Below are 15269 nucleotides of genomic sequence, written 5' to 3' on the forward strand. Positions count from 1 at the left end.
AGGAGCCTCTTGTGGCGCAGAGTGGTAAGGCAGCCATCTGAAAGCTTTGCCCATGAGGCTGGGAGTTCAATCCCAGCAGCCGGCTCAAGGTTGACTCAGCCTTCCATCCTTCCGAGGTCGGGAAAATGAGTACCCAGCTTGCTGGGGGGTAAACGGTAATGACTGGGGAAGGCACTGGCAAACCACCCCGTATTGAGTCTGCCATGAAAGTACTGGAGGGCGTCACCCCAAGGGTCAGATATGACCTGGTGCTTGCACAGGGGATACCTTTACCCTTTACCTTTAGGATGCCACTAGGGATGCCAGTCTCAAGGTGGGACCTGGGAATCCCTTGGCAATACAACTCATCTCCAGACTACAGAGATCTGTTCCCCTAGAGAAAATTGACGCTTTGGAGGGTGGCCCACTGAGGTCCTGGTCCTTCCCAGGTTCCACCCCCAAATCTCTAGGAGTCTCCCAATCTGGATCTGGCAACCCTACCCCCCCCCTTCCGCTGCCAGTAGTCGAAGAGAACCTGGCAACCTTAGATACCACTGACCAGCAGCTGGGCGACAGTGCCCCTTTAAAAGGGAGTGGCTTCGTGGTCCCCAGGTTAATCCAAGAATCCCCAACCATGGACACTATCTCTAAACCAGAGAGGTAAACAAGTTACTACTTATAAATTGTATAGAAATTCAAAGAGTCTGTTGTGGAATTATGATGACAAGTGTACATTTTATTTAACAAAAAGCTGAGAAAATTAAGAACACCTTCACTAGCAATTTACTGTTTGTCAAATAGCACTGAACCCAGGTTCTTGGGCCCTTAAATTGTAACACTTCCTGGCCTGGAATCCAAAAATGGTACTCCCCAAAGAGGTTTCTCCAATCTGAAGATATTGTAAAATATCATGCCGAGCCATGGAATCTTGACAGAGCAGCAGAGAAAATGCTATTTCTAATAAGACTAGACTCCCCTCTTCCCAAAAGACTCTGCCCCCTATGAGTATTCCTCCTTTCTGGTCTACCTATGTTCCTAGCCCTTCTTTCTGTAATCCCAGCTACCCCACTAAATGGCTGTCTCGGCAATTAACCCTGACTTGAACTCTTAACAATCTAGTTTAACCCTCTTCATTGTTGGCCAGTATGACAGATTTATGAGCCTTAATCAGTGCTCTCTTGAACTTTGCTTGTGCGGGGTCCTATGTCTAACGCTGACAAATTTATGACAACGCTGACAGAAACAAAGGACCGCAAAGGAAAACGGGACTCAGATATGCCGACATCAACAAGAAACATCGATGCAGTTTCAGCAAGGATTTGAGGACTAATAGGCTTCTTGATGTGATAAATACCAGCTGTCACCAACACAGAGCTCATTCACACAAGCATACAATTCGCCACATGAAACTGATGAGGTAAAAATAATCTCCTGGTGACTTTATAATATCAGGCCCTCGTTTCCACACGATTGTGTTTAGGGGTGCTTCCAGATGGAGAGTCTTGGAAGCGTCAAGCATGTTGAATCGATGCCAATCAATTCCCATGTTCCCCTGCCTGGTTCAAATGGAGTAGCCGAGCGGGCATGGAAGGTCAATCCAAACCTGTGAGTCCAGAACCATTCGCCACACTAGATGATACTGATGCGGCTCAGAAAATAGTCTGGAGGCACAAGAATTTGAATCTGAGCAGCCTCTGTCTACATGTGGACAGCATAACCTGGAGGTGGGACAGAGTTTCCAGTTCATTAGTTTGGGATCCCCTAACTCCTGTTTAGAGTTCTTAGGGTGGGAAGGGAATCCAAATTTAGGCACTTTCTCCTCTTCTCATAGCCACGCTCTAAACCAGCCTTTTTCAACTTTTTTACTGATGAGAAATCCCAGAGATATTCTTCAGGCTTTGGGAAACCCCAGAAGTGGTGCAATCGTGCAGAATATGCTTGAAAAGCAGAGCTGTGGACACAATCACCCAGGGCTCCTCCCCTTCCCACTCCCTCTAGGGCCATAATTGGCCATTTGGGGGGGGGCAGGTCAACATGACCATATATGGTCATATCAATTTATAAATGTTTAACAAATTTTTAAAAATTAAAAAATTAATTAACTCCCACCCATTTGGGAAACCCTCCCAGGGCCATCAAGAAATGCCAGGGATTCACACAACCCTGGTTGAGAAATTTTGTTTAATGGTTAGGAGTGCGGACTTCTAATCTGGCGAGCCAGGTTAGATTCTGCACTCCTCTACATGCAGCCAGCTGGGTGACCTTGGGCTCCCCATGGTGCTGATAAAGCTGTTCTGACCGAGCAGTAATACCAGGGCTCCCTGAGCCTCACCTACCTCACAGGGTGTCTGTTGTGGGGAGAGGAAAGGGAAGGCGAATGTAAGCCGATTTAAGACTCCTTCTGGTAGAGAAAAGCAGCATATAAGAACCAACTCTTCTTCTCCTTCTCCTTCTCCTTCTCCTTCTCCTTCTCCTTCTCCTTCTCCTTCTCCTTCTCCTCCTCCTAATCATTTCACCCCAAGTATATGCCTGGGAAAGGCACAGTTGCATATTCCTCAGCAACCTCTTTTTCTATTCCTCAGGATTTCTTATTCCTAGCTTGTGTGCCTTCAGACAATTCCACTGTCCCTCATACCTAGCAAATATTAAAAGCGGTACAGTGTTTCCTCAGCCTCTCTGCTCATACCAAACAAGGAAGAGAGTAGGAAGACAAACCTCTCCTCCATACTCTGTTACTACACTGAGGAGGGCAGAGGCAGTATGTTACCTAACCCACTGCAAATCTCATCTAGTTTGCTCAACTAGAGCTGTAGAAAGTGGAAGCCTACTCTCTTTCCAGCTACCCTGCACGTTCACCACCTCATACTTTTGCTTGAGACATGCTGGCCACTATAAAAGCTCCTACTGGTTTGCTCAAGTTAGTGCTACTCTATATGCTCCTATATTCACATATATTCGCTCCCCATACGCTGACTCTCGTTCTTTGTAAGGTAAAGTGTGCCGTCAACTTGCACCCAACTCATGGTTTTCAGGGCAAGAAATAAGCAGAGGTGGTCAGCCATTGCCTTCCTCAACGTTAGTCCTTGTATCTATGTAAAATTCTTGCACACCTGGCACCATCAAGAGGAGATTGCTTGAAATCCATATATAAGCTACCCCTGGCTCTTGGAGGAGTTGTGCTGGTGGAAGTCAATTGAGATACAAACAATAATAAACACAACTCTTCAGCTGACTGACCGTCATGTCACAACCAGAAGCGCACTGATGGTTTGTAAGGGTACTGTTTAATTTTCATCCTAGCCTTCTGTCAGGAGCTTGGGGGATAAATATGGATGTCCCCCCATCATTTTATCCTCACAAAGACATCTCTGAGGATTGTGAGCAAACTGAGGTCCCCTAGCTAGCTTCACAACATAATGGGATGTGAACCTGAGTTTCTTATATCCTATGAGCAACTTTCTAACCATTATACCACAATTTGGCTATTGCAGCCCCTCGACCAGCCTTTTTCAACCCCTGAAATATTTTACAGGCTTCGAGGAACCCCAGAGGTGGTGACATGCCCCTTCAGAGAAGTGGTGCAGAAGTAAGATGCAGAAGCCAGCCAATCAATCGATCGATAGATCATTTACCGTTTCCCTTGTGAAGAAAGGGACTAGGCCTGTAGAGCAACAGGGGAAGTGAGCTCCAGCAATGTCAAGTGATGTCAGCGGCCATCAGAAATTATTGGAAAGGCCATGTAACCCCTGGGGAACTCTCACCAAACCTTGGGATTTCCTGATATCCTGGTTGGGAATCCCTGCTCCAGACAGTCTAATCCAGGGGTAGTCAAACTGCGGCCCTCCAGATGTCCATGGACTACAATTCCCATAAGCGTTTGCTGGCAGGGGCTCATGGGAATTGTAGTCCATGGACATCTGGAGGGCCGCAGTTTGACTACCCCTGGTCTAATCTGTTCTGAATTAACAAACTGCTAAGACAAAACACCAACCAGAAATCCGGCAGTTACATAAGGACCTTCCTTGTCTCACAGTGTCCTGCTGGAAAGTAAAGAGTTGTACTCCCTGGCTGCTTGAAGGATGGTCCCTGCAGAGCCAGTGGAGATTAACTCACTGGTTTTCTCTGCCTGCCCCGTTGGTGCAAGAAATAAGACGTCTTGCCTCAATGGCCAAAATCCCTGGATCAAAGCCATTAGTGCAGGGGTAGTCAAACTGCGGCCCTCCAGATGTCCATGGACTACAATTCCCAGGAGCCCCCTGCCAGCGAATGCTGGCAGGGGGCTCCTGGGAATTGTAGTCCATGGACATCTGGAGGGCCGCAGTTTGACTACCCCTGCATTAGTGCATCAAATGTCCTCTACAAACAAAACCGTACAACTCTTGTTGAGCAGTACAAGGCAGCATGCTAAAGTAACAGATGCATACAAATTGACAACAATTTATCTCGTGACATATTCTTAGTCTGCAGACTGAGGAGCTGAAGCAGAGGTGAAGGATGTTCACAGATCTGTTACATTCAAGATGGAGGTGAAGCGGGAAGCCACTTTGATACACAAGCGACTCTTACACCACCAATCACACTAGAATGTGTGTTTTTTTTTAATTATTTAGTTAAGAAACTTGTGCGCTGCCTCTCCGGAGTCCTGTTCAATGTGGCTTATAGCTAAAAAACGGTACCAAAAAGTCATTACAAATATTGTAAAATTATAAAAACCGAACGAGCCATTTAAAACGAGCCACTGAGAACCTTAAAAATATCCACAAACCAGACGTCACAACAGATGCAGAAATATCCATAAAACAGGCTTCACATCAGATGCAGACTATACAACAACGAAAGAGGTTAAAATCCCTTAGTTACAAGCCTCGCAGGAACAAAATGTGTTGGCCTAGCACCTAAAAGGAGGGATGCCAGTCTCCCAAGGGGATCCCCCAGAATTGCCTCTCATCTCCAGACCAGATCTCCTGGAGAAAATGGAGCCTTTGGGGCATGGACGTGATGGCAATGTACCCCATTAAAATCCCTGTCCTCCCATGGCTCTACCTTCAAATCTTCATGGGTTTCCCAACCTGGATCTGGCAATCTTACATTCTCCCATCCCTACTGGTTCCTAGGATACTTGGCTACACTCCCTTGAAGACTCTCTGGAAGGTGTCAGAAGAGCCGGAAGGGACAAAGCATTCCAAAGGCAAGGCAAGGCACCGCCACTAATAATGCTCTGTCTCTAAATTGCCATGTTCTGGAGGTAGATCTTCATATTTCCCAAAGGAGTATTTTCTGCCATCACCCCTTTTCCTAACACCGTAAGATATATATGTTGATCATGTTTCAGTCTTTAGCTGAACACATCTGTACAGCATAATGCCATTTGTTTCTTTCCAAACTTACACATACATTATTCATGAAAGTTGTTCCAAAGTCTATTACCAGAATTTTTTCTGGATGCAATTTCTGTCTACAATTTTCTACCTTAGTATAAATGTACTGAAAGGTGTCGGGGGTTTTTTTATAGTTAAAAGACACGTATAGACTGCACATCACTCAGTGATTAACTATGGTAATCTAATTTGGTTATTTTGACTAAAAAAAAGAAAACCCACCCCACATATCATGAAAACAGATTTGTGCACAAACTTCTTAAATGCAATTTTCATGCTGGCAATCAATGCTTATTCAGTTCCTGTATCATCCCTCCCCTTCTCTCACTCCCAGATGCTGAAATGACGTTAAATTAAACAATTGCTCACTTTTAAAAACAAAACTTTAGGAAAATTGCTGTCTATACTGAATTATGGGAAACTAGAAATATCTACCGAAAGCGTCTTTTTATTGCCAGTTTTTAACATGTAGAGTAACATTATCACGTTGGCACAATAAATCGAAAATAGATTGTGAAGCATTCTTTTTATTTACTTTTCAAGTTACTCCCTCCCCCCTCCAATTCAGCACATGATTAAAAAAACTAAGAAAGCAAATGTAAAATAACCAGATTCCTACTAAGAACCAAGGATAAACAGGCACAAAGTGAAGAATTCCCTCTCTACTGCCTCCGTTATCCTACACTGCATTACCTTCCATTCCTTTTCCAACTGTGAAAACACAAGGATTTACATGCTGGAAAAACTCCTTGGCCCTCGACATAGGGTAAGAAACCTTAACACTTACACTGTAGTGTCCTCATCAGTCGAACCCAAGAAGCAGCCCTAAGGGGATGTTTTAGTTTTGTTATCCATCCTGCGTTGCTCTTACTGATGTGACCGTTCGGGCACATGGTCAAATTGCACTCCGATTCTCCCTGAGTGATGTGTGAGAGGCGAGCCCTGCTGATTTATCTCCCTCGTTCTGCAGAGGGCTGCTGCTAATGCTGCTGCCTCTGCACCCCACCTTTGCTTAAAGCAGGAGGACTCTGCATTATCACGGGCAATTCAAATTAAACAGCAAATGTGGCATAGATTAGCTGCCCTCTCCCTCCCAGCCACCAACGCCGCCGGAGAAAACAATTGCTGGGCAGCTACAGATACAAGAATAACACGGTGTCTAAATATTATTGACTGCCGGCTATACGATTTCCCTGCCGGGAAGAGCAGCCAAAACAGGTGCCCTGCCCTCTTGTAAATAAGACTGCCGACGTTCAAAGGTCTGTTTGTGATTTATTCTGCCTAGATGTATTTATCCGTTGAACAGATGGTCGCAGCCGGGGAAACGGCAGGCAGGAAATCGGGAATTTTATCATTTTGTAACCCACCGTTAATGGGCAACGCACAAACGTTTATTATTTGTTCAAAGTAGCAATGCTTGGGAAATGGAATACAGAAGTGGGACAGGCATTAATGCGTTTAACATCCATTAGTGGCCAAGAACTCATGCTCAGGAGCAAGTTATGTTTAATTACACTGCGCAGCCTGTGTAGGCAATGCAGTCTCTCCCACTCAGACCCTTTCTTTGGTTCCTCCTCGGTTTTTGAATGCATTCTTTTAAAGCAATCTGTTAGTCACTCCTTGGGCTGGCTACTTCTATGCTTTTTGCCTCAGAAAGATGCCAAGAACTCAGTTAACCAGGAACACACTCAATGAATCTCCGCTAGGTTGTCCTGGGTTTTTCCAGTAATCAAGGAGTGTCTTTAGCAATAAGCAACCATATTTTATTCATGGCATCTTCAAGCCAAGACACCGTGAGATAACAACAGTTTAAATTTTCATAAGCACTTTCAAAAGCACTGAAGTAACAGAAAATGCCCAGGAGCATTTATTCATTAAAAATCTGAACAGGCTGACAAGTTTGCCCACTGTCTAAATCAATTTATCTCAACCTGCTCGCTACTTTGATGTGCATCCCCCCTAAACCCACTCCGCCCCAGGCGGAGTATCGGAGAACTGTTGCTTTTAGCCTTAAGGCTAAGGAAAGAAACCTGTTCTTTGAGTGACAGCAAACACAGGAGATACTTAAGATACCAGTCGAAAAACGTTCACTGCTTCACTTCAAAGAATACGCAAGCAAATAGTATTCATGCCACCTTGCTCTCTGATGTTTAGGAGGATAAATAAGAGCACACTGAAAATATGTACCAAATAAATAAATACTAAAATAAATAAGCCTGAACTTTTCCTGGAAGATAAAATGACTAAATTGAGGCTATCTTACTTTGGTTATATTGTAAGACAAGAATCACTAGAAAAGGGAAAAGTGCTAGGAAAAACTGAAGGCAGCAGGAAAAGAGGGAGACCCAACAGGAGATGGATTGACTCTATAAAGGAATCCACAGCACTCAGTTTATAAGACCAGAGAAAGGAAGTTCATAATCAGAATCACACAGAGCTGGAAGAGGCCACAGAGGGGCCATCCAGTCCACCCCCCCACCTTCTCAGAGACTTAAAAAACACACACTCCTGACAGATGCTCATCCAATCTCCTCCTAAAAAACTTCCAACAAAAGAAACAGAGTGGGAAGGGATCTCCACGCCCATCTAGTCCTACATCCTGTACAATACAGGAGATTCGTAACTACCTGCCCATTCCCAATGACCCCAATTCCATGCCCAGATGATGCCCCCCGCTCAAAAAAATCCCAGAATACCTGGCCAGTCTGGTTCCCGATCCCAAAGTGGCTATCGGCATTTCCCTGGGCATGCAAGAACAGGCCACAAGAGCCAAGCACTGACACAATCCTTTCTGCCTACCCACTCACAATTTGCCTAAGTTCACAATTTAAGAACTTCCAAAGGAGATCCCACCACCTCACAAGGAAACCTGTTCCACTGAGGAACTGTTCTGTCAAAAATAATTTTGACTTAATTTCAACCCAGAGACTCCACCACCTTCTGAGACAGCATATTGCATCTATGAATGGCCCTCACCACCAGAAAATATTTTCTAATATTTAAGTGGAACCTCTTTGCCCGTAATTTGAACCCACTGCTCCTAATTCTTGCCTCAGGATGCTTTAACAACAGGATGCTTTGAAGGACATGTAACTATAAGTCAGAAGCAACTTGATGGCACTTAACACATGCCTGAGGAGGGGTTCCCTTCCCCCTTGCCCCGGGAGGCCCTCCAGCCGCCTCCCAGAGGCGCCTGGAGGGCTTCCCTGCCCAACTAAAGGCCTAGGGGGGAAGGCGGGAAAGGCTTTTCTTCCTCCTTGCCCCAGGAAGGAAGCTTTGCTGACAGGCGGCTGGAGGGCTTCCCGGCCCAAGGGGGATCCACCCCTCCCCCCTCTAGCACCCACTGTATCTACTGCAACGGGCTTTACTTCTAGTAAATAAATAAAATATTAAGCACAGAATTACTAAGTGGAATATTTTTCTGTTCCTTCCATGTTCCGCCATGTTTTTTAATTGTTTAGGATAGCGATCCCCAACCTGTTGGCCGCGGACCACATGTGGTCCTTCAACTAATTGGAGGTGGGCCCCGAAGGACGCCTTCCCCCCCCCCGGCCATTTACTTCATCCCCCCCAGCCCTTTACAACGCACTTCATTGTTGTGGCATGTCTGTATCTTATTTTGAAGGGATGTTTAAACATTACCATAGCGATCAGAGAGCGTTAGGGCAGTGGTTGAGAGTAGAGGAGTAAACTACCCCCCCCCACGGGCCTCAGTAAAAGGCGTTGAGTGGCCCCCGGTGAGTGGTCCCCGGCGTTGAGTAGTCCCCAGTGATAAAAAGGTTGGGGACCACTGGTTTAGGAGTCTGTTTTTAGGAGGTTGTATCACTGTATGTCCGGACAGTTTTTTAATGGACTGTGTAACTTGTCACGAGTCTACTATGAGAGTGGTGGGCAATAAATAAATAAACAAACAAATAAATTGCTATGAATTTGGGGAACATTTTAGCTCATTCAAATCCTAATAAGTTGATCCCCAAGTTGAAAGACATTTCATACACGGATAGCAGTCCTTGTTCCTTTACCACTAGACTTTTTAACCTTCTTCGCCTGTAGATTCTAGCAATGGAGCATAACTATTCAGGGTATATAACTAAGACAGTAGATGTTATAGTACCATTATTCAAATACAGAGTAGGTTTGGCCACTAGGACCAATAATAATTTCTGCTCTTGCAGTAAAAGCGTCGTGGGATCCATAATGGCCACAAGCAAATAAAAAAATCTCTCCTTTCATCTCTTTTATGGTCCCTTTGAAGATGAGCCTTTGTAGTGAGAAGCAAAGCCCAATGGTTCATATGAGAGCCACTTGTTTGATTTGTTTACTGATTGTTGTTCTGGCCATGACGTTCTTAATAAAAACAGAAGACACTAGGGATGTTTTTAAATGAGCCTTGTCCGTAGATAACACCAGGTATCTGTGATGTATGCCTGAACTGCCTTACCTATGCAGAAGTCACCTGGTATTAGCATACTAGAAGAATTAAGGACAACCTATGCTTGAGAAGGCAAGATCTCAGCTAATTGCTGTCAGCAATGGATTATCTATTTGCACATTAAGATTATCTATTTGCACATTATTCTCTTAATGTGGACATATTTATTCTGTGCCGAATGCTTCCCATGCAATTCAGTCTCAAGTGAATACAAACAAATCCAAATTGGTGTTTATTTTTTCTTATTTATCTCTGGAATCTGTTAACCATTTTCTTTATGATGTATGTTAATTTACTCTCACACTCTTAAGTTTGAACTGATTACTTTCATTCCATGACACTGTATCTGAGGAAGTGTGCGTGCACATGAAAGCTCATACCTTGAATAAAACTTTGTTGGACATAAAGGTGCAACTGGACTCTTGAATAAAATCAATGAGCTTAGACTGGAAAGGGACTGGAAAGTATTGCACTGTCACTACGTTTAACATAGGTTGGGTCAGCCAATATTCTACCACAGGGTTATACCATGATGATGATGTTATCAGTTCAGTCGTCTCCGACCCTCTATAGGAAAGTTTTCACCATACGTCTCTGTCTCTGACTGCTTCTTTTAGTTGGTTCATGGTCATCCCTGTATCGGCTTTGATCGTGTCGAGCCAGCGGATCCTTCGGCAACCACGTTTCCTTTTGCTGCTGGCCATGCCGAGCTTTAATTATTTTTTTTAGCGGATTTGATTGCATGATGTGTTATACCATAAGAACAACAAATATCATCCGTGCTATTTGACAGGATGTTACGGACCACCAAGGAAGAGACAGCTTCCCTTGTAACATTTTTGTCATATGTATGGGTTCACTGTACTTGCCTGAAGGTGTCAAAATGTCTATAAATTACGAAGAAAGTAGGATGACTAGGAGAGGGGCCATGGTTCAGTGGTAGAGCCTCTGCTGGCATGCAGAAGGTCCCAGGTTCATTTCCCCACATCTCCCGTCAAAAGGACCAGGCCATCAGGTGATGAGAAAGAGCTCTGCCTGAGATTCGGAAGAGTTTCTGCTAGTCTAAATAGACAATACTGACTTTGATGGACCAAGAGCCTGGTTCCCCCAAAAGGACATCACCACAACTGTACATGGGGTAGGATCACTAGGGAAAGAACGGAGAGTTCTTTCTGATCTCCCTTGCCTCATGGGCTGTCATTTCCACATGACTGTTCCATTGACATTTTGTGCAAGCAGAACCGTGAGAAGGTTTAGGGCTAAAAGAAACTTTTTAAAGGTTGATTTAGGACAGAGACAGGCAAACAAACTGCCCACACACCCCGCAGTGTAGCATATTTCCTCATATGACCAAATTAGCATTCCAGCCATGCAAAATGAACAGATCAGCCCTGAATTTGGCAGGCAGCAAAACGGCCACACAGCTTTAACTTTAAACACTCACCCAGTTAGTAAAGCAACCCACATTGCTCATGGTTCCAGAAAGCTGCCGATGTGGTGTTCAGCCATGTGCGTCTGCATCGTGGTCGGGTTTTGTACAAATCAATGGGGCAAACGAGTGATCATGACAACTTTTGAGAAGCCGGGACCTTTGAAGTGATGGCATAAAAAATGTGAGCCGACTCATGAGCTGTGTGTTGTAAACAAAGCTATGCAACTGCTTCGCTGCATTCTGTGTCGGCTTATTTAAGCCAATTTAGTATTCTGAATTTGGCCATCTCCCAACAGGACCAAGTGCAGTTGGGAGAAGAAAACGGGCCTTAGAGGTGGGAGTATAGCAAGGAACAAGCAACTCTAAATCGCAACGTGACCACATCGGATAAGAGAACCACCACATGCTGCAACGTTATGGCTGCATAATTGATGGATGCTTGGCTGGTATGAGATAAAATAACCAGTGGACAAGATGGTTTGTTGTTTTAAATTTCATAAGGTCCCTTCCACAGTCTCAGTGTTTTTGTAAACATTTGTGGCTAGTCATAGTAGGAGCACCCAGTGCCAGAAAACAACTCTTAACAAGTTTTTGTCCTCTGCCAGGTAATAGTTCTTTCTGAAGGGCTGTCAGATGGAAGAAGGTGAAGACTCGTTCTCTGCTTTTCCTGATCTCTCAGTTACAGTGAGAAGTTACAGGGGAGGACAGTTTGAAAACAGAACACAACGAGGTTCTCCCTCGTTGAAGATCTTCAGGCAAAGTTGGGTGGCCACCTCTTGGGAATGTTGTCATGCTCTGTACTGGGTGGAAAATTGCATTAGATGGCCTGCAAGGCCCTCTCCAACTCAAGGACTGACTTATATGACAATATTTATTGTGGCTTGTTGTTCAAAAGGTGACCACTCAGTCAACATGCCGTGAAAGTTCCACATAAAGACTGAAGGATAGAATGGTTGTTCATAAAACCAGACAAGTGGCCATGATCCGTTGGGGAAATGTATTGTCCATCAGCATCTACTAGCCATGGTGACTTAAGAACCACCATAGTAACTGGCTGGTCACTACATATAACAGGAATACTGGACTAGACACACCATTGATGTCAGTCATCCAGCTTTTCTTATGGTAACTCAGTCTGCTAAAACAGACAATGGTGCAATGAAAAATGTTTACTACTTCAAATACTGATATAATGACAACCTACAAAACAATCTTGCTGGATGATGCATTTTGAAGAGCTAAAAGCTTTGTGATCAGGACATTTTTTAATTCTGCAAAGACAAAATGCTCTTGCATTAATAATGAGTCCTTCTTTTTATATAGCTCAGAAATATACATCTATTCTCACTGAAGAATAGTTAAGTGCAACTTCAGCATCCACTTAAAATCATAGACTAACAGGGAAGGGATCTCCTGAGTCACCTAGTTCAACCCCCTGCACTATGCAGGACACTCACAACCCTATAGCTCATCCACTGTAACCTGCCACCTCCTTGAATCTTCCCAGAATCAGCCTGTCAGATGGCTATCCAGCCTGTTTAAAAAATGTCCAAAGATGGAGAACCCACCACCTCCCGAGGAAGCCTATTCCACTGAGAAACCGCTCTAACCGTCAGGAACTTCTTCCAGATGTTTAGACAGAATTTCTTTTTAATTAATTCCATCACATTGGTTCTGGTCCATCCTTCTGGGGCAAGAGAGAACAACTCTTCTCCATATAGCTGCCTTTTAAATACTTGAAGATGGCTATCAGATCCCCTTTCAGTCATCTCTTCTCCAGACCAAGTTCCCCCAACCTTTCCTCATACATCTTGGTCTCCAAACCAAGCACATTTCACTACATAGATAATATACTATTTTTTTTCCTTCGTCACTCTTTAATTCGTTTGAAGCTCTACCCCCCCCCCCCACCTTGACATAGTACCATTTGATGAAATGACAGATCCTGAAACTGAAAGTAAGGTTAAGGCTTATTAATACTTGGGGCTAACCATGCACAGGATAGAAAGCTGATTTTCTTATTTATTTGTACTATTTTATCTTGGCCTTTCCCCAAGAAACTAAGGTTGGTACATGTCACCTTTCATGTTTGCAACCATCCTGTCTGGGAGTGTAGAATTAGAGAAAGCAGCTTGCCAACAGTCACCCGGGAGATTAATGACCAAGAATTTGAATGGATGTACTTGATCCAAGCTTGCAACAAAACCAAGGCTCATCCCTACAATAAAACCAGCCTCTAACAACACTGCATCATGCCTTCAAAAAGCAATGCAACTTTAAAATTATTATGGAAACCACAAATTATTATGGTAATCACATGACATGGGCTTCCAGAGCAACATCTAAAAGATTTTGTACTGAGTACCCTCCAATCTGCTTCTCGTTAACTTCCTAATTAATTATTTAAATGATTTCGGGGGGAGGGCTTTGATATTCTGGTGAGATATAACCCCATCAGCATGACGCCCAACCAGAAATGCAAACTCACTTCCATACGCATTCAGCGGCAACCAGGAAAATAAGACACTGGATCCTCATTTGAGCCTCCTGCTTCCTTAAGGGTTTATGTTCATGTTATGCAAATGGCATACTATTACTTCAAACATGCAAATAAATTATGCACACTTGCACAGGAAATTACTCAAGGCAATAGGTGGTAAAGCCAAACACATTATCACCAACAGGAGAAAATAACTATCTTTTAATTAAGCATGACTACCCGGCTAAAGGGGGGGGGGAATAAACTCAACCAACAGGAGTAAATATATGGTAAATTACAAAAACAAATAAACTATTAATAACGGTAATACAACCTTATCATTCAGTGTTATTTCTCTTGAAGCAGTTCTGTGCCCAATCAAAATGTTTACGTGAAAGCATATCTTTGGCATACGAGGACCTCCGTCTATACTTTGATTACTTAAAAAGCTGCTGCCAGATTGGATATTTATTTTTTTATTATTTTATTAAATTTTTATACCCCCTTCCCTTGTGGCCTAGGGCAGTTTACCATATTAATTCACAACTTACAAACCCATTGGTGCAGTCCAAAGAAACGGAAGTTGACATGCATTAACATTATGAACTTCATAACATTATAAACTACCCACAGGTATACCTGAACGGGGTGCTGAATTCTTCTTTCATGAAACAACAACGGCGAGACTCATCATCGCTGCTGGCTGGAAGCCGCACATTGACTCATGGAGCACGAAACTTTGAGAACTAGCAATAATGACTAAACTAACAGATCTGGTTAACCGCAGACCACTGGAAGATTTCCCAAAAAGCTGGGACGAATATTTGAAGTATCTGTAAAATTCTTTATTTCTGTAATTTCTTACAACTTTTCTGAAATATTGTTAAAAATCAAAAACAAAAATGATAAATAGAATCGTTTAAACCGTTAACTACATAACTCTAGGTGCAACTGTCATTTGGTGGGTGGCCAGACTAGGGGTTGCCTTGTGCTGGGTCTGATGGGCGTATCTGGTGGTGGGGAGAGGGTTTCAGAGGGGGGGGGGGTTAGTGGGATTGTTTTCATTGGCCTCAACCGAAAGCTTGGTAAAAGATCTCTATTTTGCAGGCCCTGCAGAATTGTACTAAAAGATGGTACATGGTACATGAACCAGTATAGAAAGTACCCCCAAAGTAAAAAATGTGCCCCTTTATGGGCACAGTGACCTCCTTCAAGGCAGGCTGACTCTGCAGTCCCTGAGCAGTTTCTCCACTGACCAACATCACCTCAGTCTTGTCTGGATTGAGTTTCAGTTGCATTACTTTATCTAGGCACACGTTCAGGACTTCACAGACCCTCCAGTTTTAGCTTTTAAGGACAAATAGAGCTGGGAGTCATCCCCGTTTTGGTGTTATCTCACTCCCAATTACCGGATGACCTCTCCCAGTGGTTTCATGTAGATGTTAAATAGCAAGGGGAACAAGATGGGCCACACTCTTCAAAGCACCTCCTCAATTTCATCAGCCATGGGTGTTCCTCAAAAAGCTAATCTGGCCATAGCAATCCATGCTCTGATCACATTCAGTTTAG

General features: G+C 43.8%; 1 protein-coding gene across 5 annotated transcripts in view; it reads right to left on the reverse strand.

The window, feature by feature from the left end:
* The window catches only part of RAPGEF4 (Rap guanine nucleotide exchange factor 4), a 220775-nt gene that overhangs the window by 126915 nt on the left and 78591 nt on the right, over positions 1 to 15269 (reverse strand). Inside the window, exon 1 of one of the 5 annotated variants that reach the window (XM_077319702.1) lies at positions 6145 to 6476. The exons of the other annotated variants lie outside the window; for them this stretch is intronic. The gene's annotated coding sequence lies outside the window, so the exon portion shown is untranslated. Of the gene's footprint in view, positions 1 to 6144; positions 6477 to 15269 lie in introns of those variants that run through there. 5 annotated transcript variants of the gene reach the window in all.

Source organism: Paroedura picta, chromosome 2 (assembly GCF_049243985.1).
Source record: "Paroedura picta isolate Pp20150507F chromosome 2, Ppicta_v3.0, whole genome shotgun sequence".
In the NCBI taxonomy this organism is placed as follows: Eukaryota; Metazoa; Chordata; class Lepidosauria; order Squamata; family Gekkonidae; genus Paroedura; species Paroedura picta.